This window comes from Antechinus flavipes, chromosome 3 (genome assembly GCF_016432865.1).
Source record: "Antechinus flavipes isolate AdamAnt ecotype Samford, QLD, Australia chromosome 3, AdamAnt_v2, whole genome shotgun sequence".
Taxonomy (NCBI): domain Eukaryota; kingdom Metazoa; phylum Chordata; class Mammalia; order Dasyuromorphia; family Dasyuridae; genus Antechinus; species Antechinus flavipes.
This window is the reverse complement of record NC_067400.1, coordinates 337,656,747-337,680,315: the sequence shown is the minus strand read 5'-3', so window position 1 is coordinate 337,680,315 and position 23,569 is coordinate 337,656,747.

Below are 23,569 nucleotides of genomic sequence, written 5' to 3'. Positions count from 1 at the left end.
TAGTGATTTAGAGCACCTTTTAATATAACTAGAAATGATTTCAATTTCTTCATCTGAAAATTGTTCATATCCTTTGACTATTTGTCATTTGAAGAATGGCTTGAATTCCTATGAAATGAAATCAATTCTATATATATTTTAGAAATGAGGCCTTTATCAGAACACTTAAATGTAAAAATGTTTTCCCATTTTACTGCTTCCCTTTTAATCTCTGCATTAGTTTTGTTAGTACAAAAACTTTTTAACTTAATAGAATCAAAATTATCTATTAATAATTCAATAATAAGTTCTAATTCTTCTTTGGTCACAAATTCCTTCTTCCTCCACAGATCTAAGAGGTAAACTATCCTATGTTCTTCTTTTGTTTATAATATCATTCTTTATGTCTAAATCATGAACACATTTCAACCTTATCTTGGTATATGATGTTAGATGTGGGTCAATGCCTAGTTTCTGCTACCTTAATTTTCTATGCCTTAGTTTTGTTATCAGTAAAATGGAGAGCTTGGATAAGATGACCTCTGAGATGCCTTCTAGATTTACATTTATGATGCCGTGGATTTATTTTAACTTTGTATATATTTTGACCCAGCAATGTCATTACTGGCCCGTATCCCAAAGAGAGGATTAAAGGGGAAAGAACCCACATTTGGGTAAAAATGTTTCTAGCATCCTTTTTAGTGTGACAAGGAACTAGAAACTGAATGGATGTCATCAGTTGGAGAATGGCTAAATAAGTTATGTTATATGAATGTAATGGGATATTATTGTTCAATAAGGAATAATGAGCAGACTGATTTCAGAATATCTTGGAGAGACATGAACAACTGAGTAAAATGAGCAGAATCAAGAGAACATTGTACATAGCAACAAGATTATGTGATGATGTGGTATAATAGATTTAGTTCTTCTTATTGACATAGTGATCCAAGACAATTCCAACAGAGCTATAATAGAAAATGTCATCATAGTCAGAGAGAGACTGAATACAGACTGAAGCACACTGTTTTCACCATTTTGGGGAGAGAACATAGGGGGTTGTTTACTTTTTTTTCTTGTGGTTTTCCCCTTTTGTTCTGATTTTTCTTTCATAACATTATTAATATGGAGCTATGTTGAAATTTTTGTACATATATAACTTACATCAGAGTGCTTGCTGTCTTTGGGAGTGGGAGGTAAGGGAAGAAGGGAAAAATTGGAGTCTTACAAAAATAAATGTTGAAGTTATATGTAATTGGAAAAAAACTACTATTGAAAAAATAAAAATCCAAATTATTATTTAAAAAACCCCTAAAGATCTTAGTTAACTTATATGCCTTAAGTCTCTCCACCTCTCTGTGGCTCGTTCCTCCTTTGTAAAATGAAAATATTAGAAGAGATGTTCTCTAGCATTCCATCTAGCTCTCACATGCAGGAAATTAGTGAGGGAAAGAGAGAAACTGTATTGGTATTATAATTTTCCTTTGGTTTGTTTTTCTAGGCTTGCAGAGATTAAAGATTGTGCTCACTAACACATACAATTTTTCATGTGTCCAGAATGACACTGGTCCAGAAAACCTAACTAATCTATGCTGTAAAGGACTTGCTTCTAATAAGCTGATTTAATATCCTTTATTGGACACCCTCATTGATTTGCCCCCATTTGGCCAATCCTCAGAATTTTTTTTAATGTATCCTGTACCAACCAACTATCTTATATTCTTGGAATTAATTCTTTCTTTGATCAAACTCCACTTCTTGTCCAAATAATACATCCTACTGCCCTCTAATCAGAATAGATGGTGCTTAATCTGCTTTTTTGATTAGCTAATGATTCTATAACTTGGTTAACTCATTACTTCATACTACTGATTTGTACTGATTAGATTTTTTTTTTTTTGCATCATATCTGCAAATGCAAGTTTTCATTTTAGAAACTCTTTTATGCTATATTGAAATACTTGTCTGCATTTGGATACTCTATAATCATTAGTCTATAAAACTGATTGGTTCAGGATTGTAATTTTTGCTGATTCATATCATTGGAAATTACATAAAAGTTTGTATGTGCATAGTGAGCAGGCCAACCACGTTAACCCCTTTATTAATCTCTGGACTTCATCCTTAACACTTTAAATTTCTCATGGATAATAATTTCATCCCTTTCCTTTGATTGTTCCAGAAATTCACAAGTTCTGACATTACATACATCTCTCCTCTTTATCCCTATAATTTTTAGCTTCCCTTTATGTCTTTTCAGATTAGTATGTTGGCTAAAAATTATATGGCTTGTCTTGTTGCATATTGTATTAATTTTTCTCACTTTAGCATTTGTATCCTCAGTACTTAGTATAATGGCTGCTATATAGTAGGTGATTAATAAATGCTTACCAATGGAATTCAATTAACCTAACACTTTTCATGTATTCATGGCTGCTGGGATACTGTAGATGAAATTTGTGCTTCAGATAGGAAGAGCTATATGGATGATATTTGAGGTTGTATAAATCTGGTATTCTATAATGCTTTAACTCTATGAGGAAGAACAATGATGTGACTTCTTTTAGGACTCAAGGATATCTTGACTGATACATCATTAAAAATATGGCATGTTCAAGCCTACCTGGAGGGAAAGGGTGACTAGGGTACCACTCTGAGATAATTAACTAGAATTAAATCAAACTACCATCATTAAACTTACTTTTAAACCCATTCACTAGGCATGTATTACTACCGTATACAACCACTTGAATCTAAGTAAGGGAGATACAAAGATGAAAAAAGAAGTAATCTTTGTTACCATGTTTGACACATAAAGTATATATTTGTAAAGTATATAATCTTATTCCACAAGAGACTAATGAATTAAGTGAGACTGATCTCTTCATTTGTTAGATGAAAAATTTGAAACTTAATGTGGGAAAATGATCTAACCAAAGATAAAGAGCTTGGTTTGCATCATAAGACTTTACATACAGTAAACACATTAAATTGTAGAATATTAGAATGAGAAGAAACCCTAAGCATTGTCTGGTTCATAACTTTTAACTCTGTTTTATAAATAAACAAGTTCAGATTGATCAAATTGCTTGTCTAAGGTACACTTGAAGTGACAGATTTGACACTAAAATATAAGCTTTAGATATGGCTTTTTATGACTTTTTACATGGTCATATGCAATTTTTGGTTGTCCTACTGTGGTTTTTGGAATTTTTCATTTCAAGAACTTATTCATGAGATAAGAAATCTTGCAATAAAACTGTTAGGAAATTACTACTATATTGTAGTACTACTAGTGCTACTAGAATGTATTTTGTGTTTTTATGACAGTAGAATGAGGTTAAAAAATTTAGAATTAGCAATATATTAAAAACCCAATATTGGACCGTCTTAGAAAACAGATAAATTATAGGCATTTTACACTTTTTAAAAGGTTCTTTCCTGGTATTTAAAAGTACTTGACAGAGACACTGGGTAAAATAAGACAAGTGATACCGAGAATTAAAGACAATGAAGCTTTTGTATATAAAAAGATAGGAAGATGAAAGCTAAAGTAAAGAGGACACTGGACCAGGAATAAAAAGACTTGGGTTTCAGAATTTTCTGATCTTGATAAGTACTTGGCTGTGTGATCTTTGATAAATTATTCTCTGTGTTTCAGTTTTTCCATCTGAACAATGACAGTGTTAGACCAATTAATTACTAGCTAAGGCCCATCCCAATTGGAAAGGTCCATTAATTTATTATACATAAAATAAGATACCTTGGAATTATAGTTTTGGCTAAATTTAATATGATAAACTCCAGGGTTTCTTAAACTTTTTCCACTTGTGATCCCTTTTCATCTGAGAAATTTTGATGTGACCATGGGTATATAGAGATATAAATATACAAATCAAACATGTACTGATAATAAATTATATATTTCACAACCCTTTTCGTTACAAGACTTCATATGGGTCATTACCCATAGTTTAAGAAGCTGGGTAATAGAGTAAACAAAGCATTGCACTTCAATCAAGAAAACTCCCAACCCCTCTCCATATTTTTTTTAACCTTTATCTTTCTTTTATGATCAATCTACCTCTAGATTAAATTTTAGGATTAGTATTTAGCTAATATAAAATATTGCTATTAAAATTGCAAAAGTGACACAAGAATATTAGATATGGCACTTGCAAATCTCACCAGTATTTTAGGGTCCATATCAAGTTCTACTTTGTCCATGAAAGCCTTCCCTAATAGCTCCAAGCAACAATGATTTCTCTGATTCCAAATCTCCACTTATTTTTGTATCATAAATCAGCCATGATTTTTTTTTCAATTTTATCTTTGATTATGTGCTATCTGTATTTTTGTCTAAATGTTTTGTTTGTATATCTCTTTTCTTCAGTTAGAGTACCTAATTCCCAAAAGACAAAATTCATGTTTTCTTCTCTGGTCTCTATCTTAATGCTTAGTTCTGGACTAGGTACATGGCAAGGCTCAGTTTCATACAAATTAATTTGAAAGAAAGCAATCAACTAAAAAAAAAAAAGAACCTTGGTTAGTCCATGATTTCAAATACCAATCTCCATTTTATTGCTCAGTTCTGAAATACAGGGTAGAGGAACTAAGTAGCTAATTGGTGTAGTTGCCATCCTGAGTACAGCCTTTGTAATTAAATGTAAATTATGATTCATTCTGAGGAAGATCAATTATGCTACTTTCATAAACTTTCATTTCATTATTGAAAGTCAAGATTCCTCTAATAAGTTTCCCATTAAAACAGAATGTGATTTGCAACTGAAGTCTTCCAAAATCTACACTAGGCTTTAGTCATTTTTTTCTCTAATGCAATGCAAGTAGGCCAATAAGCTATAGCACCCAGTGCCCAGAAGAGGAAAGGGACTGTTAAATAGGTTCTTGAAGCCAAAGACAAACTAACTAAAAGGGAAAAGTACGACCATGTTTCTGTTGTATTTCCTTTTGATTCAATACAAAGATGAAAATGATAAAAATAAGGAAGATAGCAATTATTTATACGTGTAGTTAGTTTTGCAGTTTAAAAAAGGTTTTGAAATTTCCTTTTCAACTCAAATCCCTAGGTCTCTTTAAAGCACAACAAAAATACAACCTAAACAAAAGGCATGTCTTGATCCTTCTTTGTTACTTCCTAAATCCCCAATAATTTTGTATTTTCTTGGTATAGATTTTTTCCTTTGACTAAATCGTGTACATATTGCTTTTGCCAATGTGAATGTAAGCTCTTTTGAGGGCAATGACTATTCTGATTTTGTCTTTGTATTTCTAGTGCAAAATTCTCTACCTGGACAAAGAGTGGGAGATTAATAAATGCTTGCTGAATTGAAATATTTAATCGATCATCATGATGACAGACAAATAAATTAAGAATTGAACAAATGAATTAGTTCCGTATATAGTAAATGGGAGAGAGTGGGGTACAGCTTTGGGATTCAGGAAGAACTGAATTTAAGTTCAGCCTCTGACATTTAACAATTGGGTAACTATGCTGTAATTGTTTAATTACCCTCTATTGCAGAAAAGTCTCAAATGCTAGGAATTATAGACAAGTTGCTGATATGCATGCACAGTATAATAATATATGTTGTCAAGGCTGTACTACTCTGATGATTAGCATGTTCAGTACTGTCTTGTATTTTTATTTATTGGTTTCTATCCTTCTCTTTCTCATAATTATATAGAATTCTAGAACTGAAAGGAATCATAGAAATGATTTATTTCAGTTTCTTCATTTTTCACATGAGGAAACTTTTCTTTCTCTCTTTCATTCTTTCTCTGTTTGTGTGTGTGTGTGTGTGTGTGTGTGTGTGTGTGTGTGTGTCTCCCTGTCTCTGTCTCTCTCTCATACATACACACTGTATATATATATATCTGATTATATACACATATATACATATATGTATGTGTATATATACATATATATTACACACATATTTCTGTCTAATGATATATCCACTTATCTTTTCTTTGTGAAAGTGGTATTGTGGTTCTCCAGGGTTCAGAGTATATTGTCTGCTTCTTATGTATTACTTAACAGAATATGTGTAGCTATCAGAGGATAGCAGCTAAGTGGCACAGTAGATAGAATACCAGATCTGAAGTCAATAGGACTCATTTTCCTGAGTTCAAATCTGGCCTTATACATTTACTGGCTGTGTAATCTTAGATAAATCACTTAATCTTGATTATCTAATTCTTCATTTATAAAATGAATTGGAGAAGGAAATGTCAAACTGGTCCAGCATATTTGCCAAAAAACAAAACAAAACCCTCAGAAGAACAAATGGGATCATAAAGATTTGAAAATGACTAAATAACTGAACAACAACAATATAGTGGAGAGAGTGTTAGACCTGGAATCAGGATAATATGAATTCAAATCTAACCTCAAACATTTACAAAACATGTGACCCTGGGCAAGATAATCTGCCTGTCTCAGTTTTCTCATTTTAAAAATGAAGATAATGACATTTACTACTCCCAGGGGTTTCTATGAAAATAAAATGAGAAATTTATAAAGTTCTTTAAAAGATTTAAGGTACTACAAAATACTTTTATTATTGTTTTTATTGTTCCTGCACTCCAAAATGAGTATATTAGAAGACTCTTTGAAGAGATATATAAGCAACACTGCTTATATTTATGGTAAAGGGGAACTGAATAAAGAAAAGTAGATATCTCAGTAACATTGCAAAGTATAGAAAGTATTGAACTTTGGTGAAAATTTCACCATGGGAATACTTGAGTTTGAGATAGCAGGTATATGGTGAACAGAAAATATAAATATGAATAAACAGAGAAAGGTTAAGCTGAGTCCCAAACACTGAAAAGCACATTAAATGAAGTGATAAGACATGACCAACAACCCTATTTCAGGGAGGCATAATTAAAATTTATGGGACAGCCTTGACTCCCAAAATAGGTATTTTGGCCTCAGAAAAACTCATTTTCCTGAGTTCAAATCTGGCCTCAGAAACTTACTATGTATCGTTAGGCAAGTCACTTTTAAACAATCTTCATATTGAAACTTTATCTTGTATTCTAGTCTTTATATATCTCAATTGTCCTTTGTACACCCAGTTATCTAATTACCATCCTTCCTAAAATGATGTATCTCAACCTACCATGATATTTCAGATATAGTCTGATCAGGAGAGAGTACATTTGGTGAATCATCTTCTTGTTCCTAGTTTCTAATCTGCCTTTTGAAGTATATTGATAGAATATACTGATTATTATACTGATACTATATCTATCTATATACAATTATAGATATATATGTAGATATAGATATACCAACTGGTTATTGGTTACCACAGTATAATACTTGTGGTATCCTAAAACCCAAAGTTCTTTCTTTTAGGTGAACTGTTATCTCTACAGTATACTTCTTAGAAATGATATTCCTAACAGTGCTTGATAATTATGAAAACACAAATTATGAAAAAATTCCCTGTTTGAGGATTACTATGAAAACTGGAAAGAAGCACAGCTTTTAGTACATCATATTCCACAATAAACTCAAAATGGGTACAGAAGCAAGAATATTTGTAACAGCCCTCTTTGTAGCGGCCAGAAACTGGAAACTGAGTAGATGACCATCAATTGGAGAATGGCTGAATAAATTGTGGTATATGAATTTTATGGAATATCATTATTCGGTAAGAAATGACCAACAGGATGATTTCAGAAAGGCCTGGAGAGACTTACATGAACTGAAGCTGAGTGAAATGAGCAGGAGCAGGAGAACATTATATACTTCAACAACAATACTATATGATGACCAATTCTGATGGATGTGGCCATCTGTAGCAATGAGATGAACCAAATCAGTTCCAATAGAGCAGTGATGAATTGAACCAGCTACACCCAGCAAAAGAATTCTGGGAGATGACTATGAACTACTACATAGAATTCCCAATCCCTCTATTTTTGTCCGCCTGCATTTTTGATTTCCTTCACAGGCTAATAGTATAATATTTCAAAGTCCGATTCTTTTTGTACAGCAAAATAACTGTTTGGACATGTATACTTACATTGTATTTAATTTCTTCTTTAACACATTTAACATATATTGGTCAACCTGCCATCCGGGGGAAGGGATGGGGGGAAGGAGGGGAAAAATTGGAACAAAAAGTTTAGCAATTGTCAGTGCTGTAAAATTACTCATGCATATAACTTGTAAATAAAAAACTATAATAAAAAAATAAAAATGGGTACAGAATCTAAATTAAAGATCATACCAAATATTAATTAGAAAAAAAACAAATCATATACCTTTTACAGATATATATATATATTATATATATATTTATATGTGTGTGTGTGTATACACCCATACATATATATATATATATATATATATATATATATATATATATATATATATATATATATTATATATATTACTGAGGCAGTTTGGGATTAAGTGACTTGCCTAGGGTCACACAGCTAGGAAGTGGTATGTGTCTGAAGCCAAATTCGAACTCAGGTCCTCCTGACTTCAGGGCTGGTATTCTATCCACTACACCAATAAGCTGCTCCCAGAGATAAATTTTTAATGGCAAAGGGATAGAGGCAATAACAAAAGATAAAATAGATAATTTTAATTAGATGATATTTGAAAAGTTTTTGTATAAACAAGATTAAGATATTTGGAATAAGAAGAAAACTAGTTGACTGAAGGAAAAGTTTTAGTACTTAATATCTTTGATGAAAGTTCAATTTCTAGATATAGACAAATAATAGCAATTGTTAAGGCTATCATAGGAAGAAGTTGCTGATTTTCCTGCTTTTTCTGAAGGTAGTTCTTTCTGTTAGTGGGGAATGTTTTTGGTTACATCTATATGCATGAAATAGATATAATTAGGGGCTTGGAGGACTTGATTACATCATAAGGAGCTTTATGAACACAGTATAAGAATCCTACAAAAAGGGAGAGTTTTTGAGAAGTAGCAGAGTGAAAAAAGTAAGATTATAGAGAATTGATAGCCCAGTTATAGCCAGTGAAAAAGGAAAGAGAAAGAAGTGTTGAGAGATGGCAGAGAAAGGAAATATCAAGGAAAACTTTTGATTCTCTCGTTGTTTTGGAATAGGAGACTCTGTGGATAGAGTGATCATAGTACCTAATTCTCAGATATGTTGTATGACACAAATGAGATAATATTTGTAAACTGCTTATCTCTGCTTAACATGCAATAGGTAGTATAATTATCCTTCCATTCCTCCCCATTACATTGCCTAAATGCTTAAGATAGCTAATTATTTTATTAAAGTATTATGAGGACAAAAATCATTCTCTGGTAAGAAAGTATTCAAAGAATATAAACAACTTGATACTTGAAAGTATTAATAACCACATCGAAAAATATTCCAAGTCATTAAATAAGAGATATTTGTATTAAAACAACATTAGGGTTTCACCTTAGGTTTAGCAAATTGGGAAAAATAAGGATAGTCATTGTTAAAGGAGTTGTGGAAACATAGATACATTGATGCATCATTAGTGGAATTGTGAAAGCAATCAGTAATTACGCAATTAAAACAAAGTGCGTTCTTTTGTCCTTGAAATTCCATAGCTATACATGTACACTAGAAAAGATTTTGACAAAAATAAAAGCTTCATCTAAAAACAACAACAACAAAATTCTGGCAGCACTTTTTGTGGTAGTAAAAAGCTGAAAACAAAGAAAGTACCCATTGAATAAGGAAACAATTTATGGTACATGAATATGTTGGAATGCTATAGTTTCATTGTAATTATTATACTTTTGTTAGTGCCTTTTATTTTTGCATCATATTCATTTCTGGATAGCCTAAATTCATAGTCACCACATTTAGCAATGTAAATATTTTAAATCCATAATCCTGAGTCTTTTCAACAAAAGAGAGAAGTATTTTTTCCCATCTCTTCTACAGGACTAAGATATGTATTGCAATTAACACTATTCAGCTTACTTTAAGTGTTCTTGATGTATTATTGCAGTCATTTACCTATATTTCCTGCTGTTGCTTACTTCATTTTGCAATCATTGATATTTATCTGAATTCTTCATAGTCATATCTTTTTTGTGCAATAATTTTTCTCTTATATTTACATCCTACATTTTGTTCAATTATTTTCCAATTAATCAACGCTCTTTAATTGTTTTTATTTTTAAAATGGTGTTATAAATATTTTTAGCATATATAGGTCCCTTTTTCTTCAGGTGATATATTTAGCATTTATGATAAGATGAAAATTATTTATCCAAAATGAGGGAAGTAACTTAAAATAAAGCACATAAAATCGGCCACTTAATATTTGAAAACCCAGTTTGGTTTAGTGTATAAAGATGATCCGAGTTAAAAAACCTTCTCTGACAATAATGGTATGTGAATCTGGGCAAATCACTTAACCTCTGAATGCCCTAAGCAATTGCCTAAGAATATAAATTATAGAACAGTCAAACAACTGAATTTGATAGAGTGAGTTTCTCCAAACTAATGAATCACATTTCTAGCCAAATTATTTAAAAAGGTTGTGTGTGAAGGGAAATTAGTTGGTGTAATGGATAAAGCACCAGTCCTGAAGTCAGCAGGACCTGAATTCAAATCTAGTCTCAGACACTTAACACTTCCTGGCTAAGTGATCTTGGGCAAATCACTTAACTCTAATTGCCTCAGCAATTACATGTGTATATTTTCCAGGAACAAAACCAATTCAATGAGGATAAGAAGGGAAATTTAATTGTGTACTTGGGGGAAAGAATGAAACTTTGAATTAAATGAATCTGATAGGAAAGATGTAGTAGAAATTAGCACAAATATATCAAAACAACTGCCATCCTCAAAAGATAAATGATTAATTAATGTGAACAGATTTTTTTCCCCAAATAGTTTATTTATCATATCACAGTTTTACATTGACTTGATTTACTGAAAGATTTAGAGAGCACAGGATCCTATTGTGTTTATTGTTCATTGATTGTCTCTTTTTCTCCCTTCCTCTTCCCTACCCCAAGGCAACAAAAATATAACAAAATACATTTTAAGGGCTTTACTTTAACCAGAAATATTTTCTATTTATATTTATATAATACAAGATTACATGGTGAATAAAATGAGAATTAACTTTGTAGATGCACATTTAAAAAAAATTATAAACCACCACCAATATAAAGGTTTTATTATATTACTAATAAGAGAAAAAACAAATAAAACTTCAGTATTCCACTTCATACTCTATAAATTGTCAAGTATTGTGATGAATCTAACTCCTCATTGTATTAACTGTGTTTTTTAGATTCCTTTCTCTCCCTTCCCCCTATACAAGACGTGTCCTGAAATAAAATTAGCATAAGTATGTGGTAATGGTTAGAACCTTGGGGTTGGGAAATAAAAAAGAAAAAAAAAATACATGAAAGAAGAGATTGAGCCATGTTCAAATTTTTGCCTTTGACTGGCCTGAAATCACAGCTAAAATTGATATGAGAATAAAGGTGTACTGTTGAATTCAAATGACTGCAATTAAAATTGTTCAGTCTCTCAGATAACAGTGCAGAATCCCTGTGACCTATGCTATGGCCATTTCAGAAATTGTGGTCCTCCTTCCATTCACATCCAATAATCAAGAATTAATTTTGTAGTTTAGAGGCAAATGTGAATTGCATGAATAGTTAAATACTTCTCAGGAGCAGCAGAATTAGTTGAATTACTTAGTAATGCTAGTCATGCCTAAGTTCATTTAGGAACAAAGGTAAGACTTTTATCAATTAGTGAATAGTTTTATTATCTGATACTCTCCAAGCATATGTTATAGGTAAAAAACATTCAAATTAATGTAGAAGATAAAATGCAAATAAAATGTTCTGGCTTTTAGTAAAATAAGCCACTAGATACTCATCATTTCCTTACTTGCCTCTTCCCCGGTGGGGGGGAGGGAGGGAATAATAGCACCAAAAAACAAATAACAAAACTTTGTAGGTCTTGAATGATAGAATTGACTCAAATAACCAAGTATGGAAAATCCTGAATTAAAAAAAAAAGACAGTGAACTTTTATTTATTAGTATTAGGAAGAAATTTGAAACAGGATATTTGTATATACACATATTTCATATGCATATGTAGTTTAGTGAGAGAGAGTGAGAGTGGGAGCAAGAGCAAAAGTTAAAGAGAGAGAGAGAGAGAGAGAGAGACAGAGAGACACAGAGAGAAGAGCAAGCATTTACTATGGACCAAGTATAGTGCTTGGTAAACTTACATACAGATACATATATATTACAAAATATATATCTACATATATATGTATACATATATAACAAACATACACATAAGCAAGATACCTTCTGCACATAAGGAGCCACAGATTTTGTATTGGTGAGATGTCAGAGAAATATCCCAGAGCTTTATAATCTAGAAGGATGAAGAGGCTCACCATCAAATGCAGAATAGCCAGGGATAATGTCCTAGGTTCCCACATGAAAGAAGAAGATGAGAATGATACCTCAAGAGCAAAAGAAATATATGGAGGTGGCTGGGAAGTGTCTAGGATCTCTATAATCTCCATAATCAAGTGTAAAATATATAACAAAATAAATAAAAAAATGTAGTTGAGAAAGAAGCCTTAAGAAGTAGGGAAATCCACGAATGCTTATTTTAGGAATTGTTACTTTGATGGTGCCTTGAAGAGAACAGTGGTGAGGAGAGAAGGCATACAGTGTATGAAAAGGTACCAGGGAGGGAAATAAAATGGTCTGAAGTGGGAATACAGCGTGATGGTAGTTAAGAGTTAATGGGATAAATATATTCAGTCCAATTTGACGGGAAGGTAGGTATGCAAGGTATGCAAGGGACAATAATATAAAATATTACTACCCATCTAACATTGAGAAAGACATTTAATGCTCTCAAGGGGTTGAGTTCTTGATTAACTAAAGACATTTCCAGCTATAAATTCTGATTTTTTTTTAATCAGGATGTTATTTGTTATATACTATACTTCCCCCTAAATTTTTGATTAGCTACCTACCATTTCTTCAGCTCTCTGCTTGAATCTTTAAACTTTTTTTTCCTGATTGATAAGCACTTACTTTATTTATTTATTTTATTTTTATTTTTTATTTTTTATTTTTTTTAAATAATTTTTTATTGACAGAACCCATGCTAGGGTAATTTTTTTTACACCATTATCCCTTGCACTCACTTCTCTTCTGATTCCCCCCCCTCCCTTCATCCCTCCCCCAGATGGCAAGCAGTCCTTTACATGTTAAATAGGTTACAGTATATCCTAGATACAATATATGTGTGTAGAACTGAATGGTTCTCTTGTTGCACAGGGAGAAATGGTTGAATCTTTAAACTTTAAAAAACTTAACTTTTATAGAAAAAGTTAGAAAGCATTTTCAAGGGATGGTACATCCCTTTACAAAGTAAATTTGAAGGTCAAATGATTCAAAACATGATTGAAATAAATACTGAGCTAACATTCAAGAAAGGAGAATTAGTTTAGTCCTAGATGCTATCAATAGCTAGCTCTGTAATGTGGGATAAATCATTTAAACCGAATAGACCTAAATTTTTTTTTTTCATTTACAAAGTAAGAGTTGGACTAATTGATGTCTAAGATTCAGTTCTATTCTCTTGTATTCTACTATATATAGTGAAATAAGTCTAGATGAAGTCATGACAGATTTGGCTTCAAAACTATATCCTACATTTACTAACTATTTTGACTACAGCAAAGTTACTTATAATTTCTGAATCTCACTTTTCTCATCAACAAACTGGTGATAATAATATCACCTGTTTCATTATTTTGAAAATTCAGTGAGATAATGTATTTACAGTGTTTGTAAATCTTAAAATTCTATGTATGATGTAAACTTTCATTAACAGTCAATCACAAGCCAGATTTTCTGTCAAAGTGGAGATTCAGATATTCTTGTTAATCAAATTCAAGACCAAAAGTCTTTTCCCCCTTATGTTTCCACCTATAAAAGTGAGTTTTATAATAGAAATTAAGGGAAGAAATAAAGCAAAATGAGGTTAAGAAGGAAATAGAAGTTTTGATAAACTATTAGAATTAATCTTTTTTCCCCATTAGGCTTGGCATTTCCCTCTGTCCTTTATAGGATATCTTCCTACTTGCAGATATGTTTATTATTTGCTCCAAATGTATATAAAACTGAAAAAAAGTAAACACTAGTTTCTTTTAATGTGGGCACTGCAATTGTTGAATTGTTTATCACTGCACAGCTCAGGCAGGGTTTTGTCATAGGGGATTTACTGGACACTGTAGATTCACTTCTTATAATAGAAAGAACATATAATAGAACTTAGGAGTAATGATTTCCCCTGAATATATGTAATAAAGGAATGTCAAGTGCCCAAGATGGAGCTCTCCATCATATTTTTAAGTATGTTTGGTCAACTGAAATACAGATGATTCCTGGGGGAATTTTAGGAATCAGAATCCTGTGAGACTTGCACTTAAATTTAGGGATTATATCAGGAGAAGCAGAGTTGCACAAGGAAGCAAAAAAAAGGAAAAGACACATGGAATTGATACAGAAGTGAAAAGTAAGATGAGAAAGAAGTGAGAGGAAAAGCCACAGAGAGAGCCAAACTATAAGCCGTTATAATGAGTGAAACAGAACAAAAAACATATGGAGATGTACTGAATCTAGGAGTGCCAGTGAAATACTGATAACCCTAGAGTAAGCAGAGTTTAGTCACTTTCAGGGATGAGTCAACAAACTTCTTCAGGATTCCATAAAGCTGATGAAACTGAACCATAAATCTTTACTATAACTTGGAGGTGACTGTGATGGTTTCCCACTACAATGAATGGATTGGTAGAGATTAGGGAGGAATACTATATAACCTACATGAAACCTATAAGGTATTTTGACCCATTTGTATATGGATGGCAGAAAATGATTCTTCTACTTGAGTCCTTATATTTATACCTTAATTTTTTCTCAATTCTATTTTATTTTTCCAATTACATGTAAAGATATTTTTCTATATTCATTTTTGTAAATTTTTCAATTCTAATTTTTCCCCTTCCTCCCTTTGCTCTCCCTTTCCCAAGACAGCAAGTTATCTGATATAGGTTATACATGTCTTGTATTTATGTCTTAACTAAATGTTTTTGCTATTGGATTTGTGTTCTGTATAATCTACAAAAGAGCTAATATTGGATTAGTAAAGCCTCAAGTCATGATTTCCAAATGTTATTACTCCAAATAATCTACTCTAAATTCAAGGAAAACAGCAAAGGTTACTAAATCTAGAATTGTGAGTTTTCCAGGATCTGGTGTTAGATTGAAAAGGAATGCATATAACAGAGACATAAACAGCAGAACTGTTGTAGGAAGCAGAAAGAGCAAGCTGAGTTGAAGAGGCCATGATCCAGATACTTGGAGAATGCTTGGTATAATGGATAGACCACTTAGGAAAACTCATCTTCTTGAGTTCAGATTTGGCCTCAGCCACTTAAAATAGCTATATGATCCTGGTCAAGTCACTCAACCCTGTTTCCCTCAGTTCCTCATCTGTAAAATGAGTTGGAAAAGGAAATGGCAAACCACTCTAGTATCTTTGTTGAGAACCCCACATGGGGTCCCAAACAGCCAGATATGATTGAAATGACTGAATAACCACTCTCTTAGATTTCCTCCATCTGTTTCCTTTCTTCACCTGTAGTCCATACTTTGTAGCTTACTGCCTTTTTTACTTACTCAGAGAGCTCCCTGTAATAATCTCAGTCTGCTTTCCATGTGGTTCTCCATCTGTTTTTCACTTTCTCAAATCCATTCTTCTTGATGTAATCCTCCCATCTGGCAAAAATTATTCAGGATTCATTTCTAGAATTTCTCCCAACAAAGAGCAGATCCCTTACCCCAGTTATTATGGGTACTTTACACTAGTGGTATCAAGTAAGAGGCCCATCCATAAATGCTTGTAGAACAAGACTAAATGCATTTGAGAAATATTTAAGAAAACAAAGATACAAGATGATATCACATTTTAAAACTAAGTCAACATGTTGCTGCAAGGCAAAGTTATTTATGTATGGATTAGTGATCTTGTTTCTATTTGAATTTGACATTTCTGTTTATATATTTCAAAAGGCTCCATGCTGGCACCTACCAATACTATACATGCATTAGAGAGAGCATCTCTTTCATTCTTTGCACTCACATAAGAGAAAGTATCTCCTTATGTTTCTATATTTATATGTGTGATTTCTAGGTCTATCATTTTCCCTTAAAAAATGAATGTTGAAAACTATCTTTACATGTAATTGAAAAAGTAAAATACTATTGAGAAAAAAAATTTAAGAGATAAATACAAGAATTCAAATAGAAAAACCATTCATACCCAAATGAGTCAAAATCTCTTATAGGTTTGATATAAATTATATAATACCCCTCCCTAATACCGTTAAGTGAAAGAATTTCACATTGTTCCCTAAAGATCCTCTAAATAGCATTTTTTTTCCTCTTTTGTATCTCTCTATCCTTGTAAGGTATCTTGGGGTTTAAATGCTAGATTTCTCTCTTATGGACCAGACCTTAAACCAAAACCAGTCTGATTCTCATTGGCCAGCAAAAAAGTCCTAGATCAAACCCATTTGGTCATTATTTGGGTTGTGATTGACTCAGGTTGAAAGTGAATAGAATTTAGCCTGAAAACCTGAAACTCTTCCCCTCCCAGATTCAGCCATTCATTCATTTATTTAATTAGATTTGTTTTGGAGTAAATGAAAGAGGAAATTCTTTGCCCTACTTGCTAGCTAGCCTTAATCACTGAATGGGTGCTACCTCAGTCAGATTGAGAACTCTTGAAAACTTTAGCTTAAAAAGACCAAGGTCTCTTATCCAGGGCCATTTCCACTTATCTTGATATTTATCTTGCCCCTGGATCCAGATGGCTCCTCAAGGGAAAGTGAGGCAGATGATTTTGAACAGCCCTCCCCCATTTAAATCCAATTCACTTGCATGTCATGGTCCTCTTTAAAAACAAAGGACAAAAACCAGCAACATATAGACACTTACATAACACACACACGCAGAGACAGACACACACACATTTGTGTGTCTAAAGGTAATCATCTCTGTGATGGGGGAGAGAAAAAAAAACGAAAAATATATTTTCATGATAACTTTATTACATATATAAAAAAGAATAGCAAACTATACACAATAGATTTTCAATGTTACATGCAAAGAAAGAAAAGAAGGAAGGAAGAAAGGAGGGAAGGGAAAAAAAAGGAAAGAGAAGAGGAGGTAAGAAGGAAGAAAAGACAAAAGGAAGAAAAAGAAAATGGACCCCCCCAAAAAATATGCAAAAAGTGACCTTACTATGGATTTGGCTTTTTTTTTCTCAGCCATGCCTAATTACATCATGTTTTTTATTTTAATTAAGACATACTTTTTTCCCCTCAAGAAGGCAGGAACTCTGTTTCCCATTTAGTTGGGCCCCTGAGAGAATAGAAAATGAGTTGCTGAAATCATTAAGAAATGTGTGATGATGATGATGGAAGTTGATTAGTTGGATCTTACTCTTTGTGATTCTATTTAGGGTTTCTTGCAAACATACTAGAGTGTTTTGCCACCAGTTCCTTCTCCAACTCATTTTACAAAAGAGTACACTGAGACAAACAAGGATAATGACTTGTCCAGGGTCACACAGCTAGTAAATGTCTGAGGCTAGAAGCCAAGATTCTATTCACCAAATCACCTGGTTGCCCAAAATTATTATGAAAATAAATAGTGACAATGTATAATATATATTATAAAATATTATTAATAAAATAATATGGGTAATATGGGTATTAATACAAAATAATCTGAATCAAAATTATTATTGCCCCTTCATTGTGCCCTATGTCAAAATTGACTCGTTGGTCATTAAAAGGACAAATGATTCCACAGAGTCAGAAGAAAGCTACCCAAAGAAAGAGAGTCTTTTTCTCAAGAGCAATCACTATTGATCCCCAGAAGTGGGGTTTCTCCAGAAGCTAACTTTGCTCTCTTGGGATGTACTAAACAGACAAAAAGCTTTGTATTTCTTCTATTGCCTGAGTATCCCATATATACTCAATGACAAAAGGGAATTTATTTTCAACAATGTTAATTTCAATTAAGTGTGACAAGGGGAGCCCTGAAACTCTTTCTCTTTCACTCTCTCTGACTTTGGGGGGAATGCTAATAGGCTCTCTCCTAAGAGATCCACCCCAGGGAATCAAGATAAAGTGGTTTCATTCTGTTATCTAGGTGGAACTAGTTGAGTAAAGGACCACTCCTACTTAGCCAGAGCTGGAGATAGAGATTTCTATCCAACTCTATTGATTTGGAAATTAGCCCAGAGACACTCATTCAATTCCAAGATTCTCCATTCTGATTCCAGTTCAAACTGCTCCCAGCCCCCACCAAGAACTGCCCCCACCTTCTAGCCAAGGTTTCAATTATAAAAGGGGGCAGCTGAGCTCAATCCTTTGCAGCAGAGGAAGTCAAAGCAGGAATCATGCCAGGCCAAGGAAGGTCCTTTGGCATAGCTACCTTGGAGGGACTCTGCCTGCTGAAAGACATTGTCTTTCAGTGTTACTCCCTCTTTATCTTTCTCACCTATTTACCTAACAAGATCTTATTCACCTCTCTATCGGGATTTCTCTTCTAGAAATCTTTTCTGCTAGAGGATTTCTCTGCTAGATCTTTAATAATAAACTCCTTTTGCCAGTTTAACTTTTCAGGTTCATAAATTCATTTACGAAGGACCTGAGCCACCAAACTCTCTGTCCTGTGCTGAACCTCATCATTTTTGGCTCCCTGATTGGGAATAGAGGGGAGCCGAACCTCATCAAGTGCAATGAAATAAATTAATCTTTTGATACTTTTATCCTGTCAAATAACTTTGTAGCAGATTTATGCATTTTTAGCTGAGAGGATTGAGCCTTCAAGGGACTAAAGTCCTCCCCTGAAACAGATTTATTTCAAAAAAGAGTATCTTTTAAACATGTGCTAAGATAGTCTTATTCATTCATTTATTAAGCACTTATTTTGTTCAAGTCTAACACTTGCTTTGTTCTCTTACCTTTCCTTCTCAGTTTGTCTGGTTTCCTTTAAGTTTCGACTTAAATCCCTCCTTCTGTAAGAGACCTTTCATGGTCTCCTCCCCACCCCTGTTGCTGATATATATGATTAATTCTTAAATGAACTATGCGTAGAGATGAGGAGTTTAGAAGTTCAGAAAAAGAAGAGAGAACTTCTCATGGGAAAAATGTAGAAGAGTTCGTAGGTCTTGAGTGTGTTTTGAAGTATGGTTAGGTAGTAAGAAGGAGACCAGTCCAAAGAAGAAAAATGACATAAATGAATATAAGAAAAATGAAGTATTTTGTGAGGAGAAGAAAACATTAACTTGGAAAGAGTAAAACATACCGAAGATGATACAAATTTGTTTATTTTTAACAGTGACAGAGATAACAGGTAAGCCAAGTAAATTATGTTGCCAAGTTGAATAAGTTTTGTAAACAATTTAGGGAGTATGTGTATAGGAAACAGTTGAAATGTGAATTGACAGTAGATTTTTTTTAAAGGGAAAATGCATATGATTTAGTGAAAAGAACAATGAACTAGGGTTGGGAGATGAGTTATATTTCAATTAATGATTATTTGTATGTCATTGAACAAATGGCTTTAATCTCTCTAATCCCTTTTTCATCTGTAAAATGAAGAGGGAAAGCATGTTTAAAGATAGAGAGAAATAAAAATAACAGGAAATGTTTTGAAAGATCTAAATATAAAGTATGAATATTGATATTTCTATAATTCAATACTTTGGGGTCAGCTTTATGTATAGCCAGTATAGGCAATCTGATGTGCAGCATGACATTGACATCAGTGTCCTGATTGTAATGCCAGAGAAACTGAGCAAAATAGAGATTAGAGAACAATTTAATAATTTATTAAATGGAGAGATTTACTGGGACCAAATGGATCCATGGTTTGGTCCCAGGGATGAATGAGACTATAGTCTCAAAGAATCCAGTAGTGAATGTCAGATATAAGATTCTTTTATAATATAACAAGAACAATGACATAATGGGGGAGGTACCTGGATGGGGATAACCTAATGGGGAGAGGCACCTAGGATAACATAATGGGAGGTACTGGAGAGGCTCCTGATATGCTAATGGTGTCTAAAATGGATAAGGACCTTTATCTTATCAAACATTAAGAGGGAAGGATTATAGCCTACAGTCTAAGATATAAGACCTTTATCCTAACATTAAGAGGGAATAGTTATAACCTGAGGCAGAGTAACTGAATAGGACAATTAGGTAAACTGGGTCAGGACATTAAAAGAGAACTATGGGACAACATGATTACCCAAGGAGTCAAATAGCCTCCTAATATTTCCACCATTATTTTCACCAAATAAGGGCTATCCAGAGACTTGTGTATTTGAACTGGATTAAAGTATCATAAGATAAGGATGATACTTCAGAGATGTAATCTTTCAATTATTGAAGTCTTATGTTTCTTAACAGCAATGGGGGTCATTTCAAGGTTTTGCAAAATAATTTGCAGTTTCAATCTTCAAGTGAAGTTTTTTGGCAGAAATGGGTTTATTTTCACTGAGCAGCTCTCTCACTGGGTTAGTTCCTGGTTAGGAATTTAGCAAAGATTCATTTACAGAGTCTTGGATATATTTAGGGAGCAATCTCCAGGTGAATTGAAGGACTAATGTCCAGGTCAATAATGGGTGGTAATTATGTTCTGGGCCAAGATCTCCAAATGAATTGTAGGTGAGGATTATTGTGAGAATTTCCCCTGGGAATCAAGTAGGAGGGTGGGGATGCTCTCAAAGGTCAGGAGGGGTTGAGATTCAGGGTTTTTCCAACCCAGGTCCATCCCTCCTCCCTTTCCCCAAAGATCAGGGAGACATAGTCCTATTACATCATTATTGCCTGGGAGAAGTGGACCATTATCAAGGCACACTCTGGAAAAGACTATTTAATTTGATATCACTATCCATTGTCCTTGTTCTGAGTAACTATCCCCTCCCCCCAGTCAAATATGTGTGATCATGTAATTATATTCCCTTTTGTGGTGAATAAAATTTATCATATGGTTAACCTATAGAAATATGGATATTGTAAATTGAGTATTTTCTTGGAACTCAGAAGTAGGACATCCAGGAAACAATAATAGGGGTAGAAATGGCAGTAGGATAATAGTATGGCACTATTATAGAAAGGAACCAAGAAAAAATATCTTTGAAAAGTGGGAAGGAAAGACTGAAACCACAAGAATAAAAGTTTTGTAGAGAAAGTTAAAAAGAGAAAAAAAGAGGGCAATGGGTAAATCCATTCTTGGATCATTTAGTGAGAATAAGAAATGAAGGCAAAAGGGAATGAAACTTAACTATGGAATGAATGAATAGAATTCTGTGAACAACCAATGTGGGTATTAGGTTTTAAAGACAGAACAGATTGAATTTGAACTTGGCAAGGATAATCCTATGTAAAAGTTCATATATGAAGTCTGGGATTTTTTGGGACTTCAATTTCAATATGGCCAAACATGTAAAGTGTTAGCTAAAAATTCTAATGAGACCTTAGGCTGAAATCATCATCATCATCATGTTAATAATGGTAATGATAGCTGATTTTTACCTGGTGCTTTATAGTTTGCAAAGGGCTTTATATAAATCATCTTATTTGTGCCTCCCAGCAACTTTATGACAAATACTAAAAATGTTACTACTCTTATTGTGTAGATAAGGACACCAAACCTAAAAAAAGGTAATTGATTTCCCCTTGAATACAAATTAATAAACATCAGAAATGGAACTACCCCTTATCTCTTCCTGCCTCCAATCAGGTACAGCAACTATTATACCATTCTACCTTTTAATGAAATTATATTCAGAACAAGGGAGTTAGTATACCTATTTTATTATTCACTGATAATTAGTGTCCTGATTTAAGTTCTGAGAACTACACTTACAAAAGATATTAGCAAACAGAAGCATTTCTAGAGAAAGATATTTAGGATAATTAAAGACCTGAGGTATATGCTAGGAATGATTGAACTTGAGAGAAGATTTAGATGGGTTATAGGTCAAGAAATGAGTTACAAATGTGAAATTAGAAAACCCTGTTAGAATCCAGGCTCTATTATATACTATCTGTGAGTCCCCTTAGCTGAAATAGTTGTGTTCTTTAGACCTCATCTTTTTGATTTTTAAAAGTGAGGGAGTTATACAAAAACCCTTTTTAGGTAATTTCCATCTCTAAATCCTACAATCTTGTGACATTATTTTGTTTCTCTGATATTTGAATAGCCATCATGTGAAAAAGGAATTATAAATATTTTGTTTGATTTCTTGGGAAGGACTATTCCAGAATGATAGAAGTCACTGAGACACATATGCGATTTCACAAAAAGGGAAGAAAACTATAATTAAATTTATTGTTTCAATGGAATTATCTACCTGCAGTGTTATTACTAGAAGTTTCTTTCTGGAGATTATGTTGAGGATATGAGTTATTTGGGGTATTGTTTAGACAAGATGATCCCTAAGATCCTTTTAACTCTAAGATAGCCCAAGCCATTCTCCAATTGATAAATGGTCAAAGGATATGAACAGACAATTTTCAGATGAAAAAATTAAAACTATTTCTAATCACATGAAAAGGTGCTCTAAATCACTATTGATCAGAGAAATGCAAATTAAGACAACTCTGAAATCACCACTACATCCTTCTCAGATTGGTTAAGATAACAGGAAAAGATAAGGATGAATGTTGGAGGGGATGTGGGGAAACTGGGACACTGATATATCGTTGGTGGAATTGGGTATGGATCCAATCATTCTGGAGAACAATTTGGAACTATGTTCAAAAAGTTATCAAACTGTGCTACCCTTTGACCCAGCAGTGTTTTCATTGGGCCTATATCCCAAAGAGATCTTAAAGGAAGAAAAGAGACTCAAATGTGCAAAAATGTTTATGGTAGCCCTTTTCATAGTGGCAAGGAATTGGAAACTGAGTGCATGCTGAATAACTTATGCTATGAATGTTATGGAATATTATTCTATAAGAAATGATCAGAAGCATACTGGACATTCACTTACTAAGTGAAATGAGCAGAACCAGGAGATCATTGTACGCAATAATATCAATATTATATAATCAATTCTGATGAATGTGACTCTTTCCAACAATGACATGATTGATTCCAGTTCCAATGATACTGTGAAGAAGAGAGCCATTTACACTCAGAGAGAAGACTGTAGGAATTGAATGTGGATCATAACATGACATCCTCACTCTTTTTGTCGTTGTTCACTTGCATTTTGTTTTCTAACTCTTTTACTTTTTTTTTTAATCTGATTTCTCTTATGCAGCAAGAGAATTGTATAAATATATTTATTCATATTGGATTTAACATATATTTTAAGATGTTTAACATATTGAATTGCTTGCCATCTAGGGAAAGGGTGGGGGGAAAGAGGAGAACACAACGCTATGCAAGGGTCAATGTTATGAAATTATCTGTGTATATGTTTTG